Raw genomic sequence first — 5,032 nt, 5'->3', positions numbered from 1 at the left:
CTTGGTGAGGGACCGGAGCTCAGAGCCCCAACCAACCCTTTGGGATGGGCTGGATCCTGGGCTGAGCAACTTCCATTTGCTCTTGGAATGGGTAGAAGTGCATTTTGAACCTCAACCCCATGTGAGGAGGAGCTCAGAACCCCCATTTCCACCTTCTCTGCCCCTGACCCACCGTGATGTGTTTAACAACCTCAGCCTCCAGCCAAAGGAAATGGGGGAGATGGGAAGGATGACCCCCAGCTTTCTCATCTTGCTCTTTGCATTGCACTCAAGCAGGTGTTAATGCAAGGAGAGGTGATGCAGCCTGCTCCGTGCCATGGCTATGGGCTCTGCTCACATCTTGCAAGCCATGGGCACGAGTGCAAATGTTTGCTTCCATCATTCCCATAGAGAAAGCGGAAGGCTTTGCAGGTGGGGGCTGGAAGCAATGAGCTGAGCCCAGGATGACGCGTGCATCGCCGGAGGTGTCTGAGAGTGCATGCAAATGGCTTCAGAGAGAGGTGACAAGGGACGTCTGCCAGGCTGGGTGGCTGTGGATTCGCAGACGCCTGCCTCTGTGCTCCTGCAGAGCCTCTAGGAACTTAAAAGCACAGCCCCCCCGCAGGCCGAGCCTGCACACGCGGCACGAGCAGAGCAGAGGGATTTTGCATCAGCTTGTGCTGCACAGAGAGCTTTCATCAAGGGATGCAATGCAGAGAGCAGCCCCAAATCCACCCCCAGCATTTATGTACCCTGTGTCTGTACTGATGCACAGCCAGATCTGGTGGCTTTCAACGTGCAACAGAGCAAAGTTGTTTTTAAGCGCAGAAGAGCAGAATCCTGATGGTGATGGTGGATTTCACTCTGCATTCGCTGCTTTAAGCTTCTCCTGAGCAAATGGAGTTGTTAGGATGGAACTGCAAGTGCAAAGCCTGCTGGTTGCAGCCCAAACAAACCTTTGGGTCTCCTCATTGGGAAAATCAAAGCACCAGAGTTGCGTGGGATGGAGGAATTCCTGTGATTTGCTTTTCATATCTCTTTGATAAAGCATGATAACACACATGGGGCTCCGTGCATCTGTCCCATTCCTGGGGTCACAAAGAAGCCCAGATGTGTGCATCGCTCGTTGTTGCAGCTCTTTGCAAAGGGAAAAGCAGAGAGCAAGGAGGTAAACGAGGAGGCTTGCGGTGTAAATTAGCTAAAGCTTGAGGCTTCCTAACAAAAACCCATCAGCTCTCTGCTTCTTTCCCCATCCTCTGCTTTCTCTTTGCTGCCTCCAATTCCTGGAGCAGATCAGGGACAGAAAAGCACACAGCCCCTCCTTATCTGCTGACCCTTCAGGTTTCACCCGACCTCTTCCCCCGTCAAACCCTACAGCTCCACTTAACAGCGATGCAGGCGAGCGCGTGTGCTGCGCCGAGCTGGGGAATGATTTGTTCGACCCATCTCATAATATATGGATGATGGAAGGCTCCCACTGATGACCTGTCAGGCAACGCTGCAGCGCTGGGTGCTGGATGGGATGACACATTCACAGATAACAAACTTGGCTGTCAATCACCCGCTCTGTTAGACGTGGACTTGACGTGACAGCTATGGCTAACAACAGGTTTGATTGACGCCTCTACGAATTGCAGAATATGGAATGCGAATCGGAACGGGACTCGCCTCCAACTGGACAGAGCTGTGGTGCATTTTAAAACCCTGGGCAAATAAGCAAAGAGTTGGGAAGCACCTCCATGCCGTGCTTTGATTGCCTGCTGGGAGCGCTGAGCATCCAGCATCCCAATGGGGAGCAGTGCTCCAAAGGCAACCGACTTGATGCTGCTACAGGCAACGTGCTGCAACCCCGGCACGCATTGCTGCAGCAAATGCTCCTTCACAAAGGGAGGGCATCTCTCAGCTTTGCCCTGCTTGTCCTCCCCGCTCCCTCCCTGAACCCTCTCAGCTATTTTAGGCTGAAAGAATCCAGACAGGTCTGTCTCCAGGGCGTAGGGAAGGAGGGGGAAGTCAGCTGGTGAACCAGCGGCAGGCCAAGGCATGCTCAGGGCCGCGGCTTTGGGGAAGTTATTCATCTCGTCATTCACCCTTGGGTTTTCTTGGCCTGCTTTTCCCATTGCTAGGTCAGGGATTGCACTCAGCGCGGAGGTATCCTGCCGGAGCTGTCGGGCTGGGAGTGGCCCACCTCCCTTCTGACAGAGGGCAGAAGGCATGGGAACGTGTCAGCCTGCCAAGATTGCACGCTGGAGGCGGAGGCGCTGGAAACTTGCTGCTGGCGGCTGCTTCGTGGCATGACGGCACTTCCAGGAGCTGCTGGTTTCACCTATCAACCTGCTGTGGGGAGAGGGAGAACCAGCAACCAACCTGCCTCACCCTCATATTGCTGTGATCCTGGGATTCCATCATCCTAAGGTCCTTTGATCTCACTGAGTGCTATGTGTGTAACCCCCAGCCTTCTCCCTGCTTGGTGAGCTGCAATGCCCTGCACCCATGCTCGGCTCCCACGTTGGGGCTGCACCCAGCACGCTGCTCCGACCAAGCCAGAAGGAATTAGCCCTGAGATGTTGAAACCGCTGTTTTATTGCAGACAGACGTCCCTGCAGGAGGGGGAGGGATGCAGCACAGCCTCCACCTCTCTGCGTGCGAGAGGCACCCGGTCACACTGCTTTACCCCAAAGACTCAGCCCGGAGCAGAGGAGGAAATGGCTTCATGCCACCCACGGAGGTGATGGAGGCGGCAGCTCCCAAATCTCCCTCTGGGTCACGAGGCTTCATCCCATAGCAGGGAGGGCTCATACCGTGGCACAAGGCTGTTGCTTCCCATCCTCATCTGTTTGCTTTCCTCCCCTGACCCACACCACATCCCAAACCCCACAGCACTTTTGCAGGTACCTTTCCTTTCCCTTTGAACCTCTTAAATCAAACCTAACTCAGGCTCAGTGCAAACCGACGAGGGAAATCCGGAGCTGCTCGGGGCAAAAGCTAATGTGTTAAGCACTGAGATATAGTCCAGATGTGGAGCTCCCCAGGGCCACAACTGGGCTTTGAGCTGCTGGTTTGACACCTCTGGTTTAGACATTAAGGGTCCCACCGGGGAGGAAATCCTCATGGCCTGAGTTATGTGCTATTTACGGATGGGGCTCTGGGCAGCCCTTGAAAGAGCTTGCAATAAAACCTGGGATAACAGTAAATTATTAGCATAGGGTAGGAAAGGGGCTTTATTTTTTAAGGCAGCTGGTTTTATGGATTTTTTTTTTTAATGCTGGATGAAGATAGAAATCCCCGTGCCTCCGAGGAATAAGAGAATGCAGGAGAGACAGAGGAGTGTGTGTGAAAGCTGCAGGTCCCATTTGGAAAAGCACTCAGCAAGCAATAAAACTGGAGCAAAATGGTTTGCATGTGATAGCAGAGGCAGCTCCCAGGCAGCCCCATTGCTCCAGACCCTCTACTCTGCAGCCCCATCCCTTCTCTAGGGCAGCCCATGAGTGAGGGTTTGGGGTTCAATTCATGCTCATGCCCCTCCCAATGTTCAATTCTCTTTATTCTTTCCCTCTCTCCTAAAAAAATCACAACCATTTGCAGAGAACCCCTCCCTATCCCGCGTGCTTTAAGGACGCTAACACCGTGTCTGCACAGCTTTGCTCTGCTGTGACATGCCTGGAAGTGGCAGCAGTCCTCCTGCCCATCGCTGCCTGCCCTTGAGTTGTCTCCGTTCCCCTCCCAGTTTGATTTCCCTCTTGTCACTCTGTTGCCACGTTTGTTTTCCTCTCCGCTCTCTGTTAGCCATTGAGACAGAACGTCCAGAGCAGCTCTGGGGCTCGTTTGAAGGGTGACAGAATGGTAAAGATGAGTTTATCTTATTGGAGAGATGCTGTGCTGTTCTCCTAGCACCAGAAGGGCATTCCCATTGATGGGAAGGACCTCACGCTCACCTGCATCCCACTCCATCCCCTATCCTCCTGCATGGCATTGTAAGGACTGAGTGAGGAAAGCACAGGAGATCTGAAAATACACCAGAAATATGGGGGGAGAGTGGGACCTCAGTGATATCCCTGAGCTTCTCTGCACAGTGCAGGTGCAGCAGCTCTTGGAGCCCATTGCACAGTGCCAGTTCCCTCCCAGCTGCTGACTCAGAGGTGTTGGTGCAGGGCAGCAGGGACTGGCCCGTCTCACCCAGCTGGTGCTCAGGTGTGGCCACAGGATTGGCAAAATGAGCTCTGCAAGCTTGGAGAATCATAGAACTGTAAGGATATCTAAGTCTGTAACATCCTTCAAGACCACCAAGTCCATCCAGCAGCTTGAACTTCCCAGTCTCATTCCCAGTTGTGTCCCTTAGAGCCATATCCTTGTGTCACTTACATACTTGCAGGGCTTAGGACTCCAGCAGTGCCCTGGGCAGCCCATTGCAATGCATGACCATGAAGAAACCCTTCCTAATTCCCAACATGCAGCAAGCCCTGGAGCTGCTCACACCCTGTGGGCTGCCCCAGTGCAAGAAGCACAGCCCTACTCACCTCCTCTGATTTCAGTTATGTTGTGTTGCAGACATGCACTGGAGGAGGATGAGTCCCAGAGTCTGCAGAGATTTATTTACAGACGCTCTGTTTGGAGCACTCACGCCCCAGAGAAAGCAAGATGCTATTTTCAGTGGGTTTATTTCCACCTCCTCTTTGCAGTTTGTGCTCCCAGCAAGCAGAACCCTCCACCCGCAGTGAGCTGGGAGCAGGACAAGGACACATCCCCGACCCTTGGAGCTCCCCTGCCTCCAGCCCAGCTGTTTTCTCACTTGTAAGTCTTCCCCAGCAGCACCAAGCCATAAAACAGGGCTGGCAAGGGGAGGTGCATGCTGTTTGCTTTGGAGGAATCCGTCCTCTTGCTGAATAGCCCTTTCTTCTCCTCCTGTGTGTCCATCCATTGGGGCTGAGGCCACTTCCTGGCTCATTCTAAGCTCTTTGCCAGCACAGTTACCAGCCCTGATGACCATAAAAGCTTGAATCTACTTTTATAGCCCACCCCTTAGCAATGAACCCTGTCGCTCCAGCTGAGGGCTGGA

The sequence above is a fragment of the Coturnix japonica genome, chromosome 9, assembly GCF_054131305.1.
Source record: "Coturnix japonica strain WE chromosome 9, WE-NBRP24, whole genome shotgun sequence".
Taxonomy (NCBI): Eukaryota; Metazoa; Chordata; class Aves; order Galliformes; family Phasianidae; genus Coturnix; species Coturnix japonica.
The sequence above is the reverse complement of the archived record's forward strand: the minus strand, read 5'-3'. Positions refer to the sequence as shown.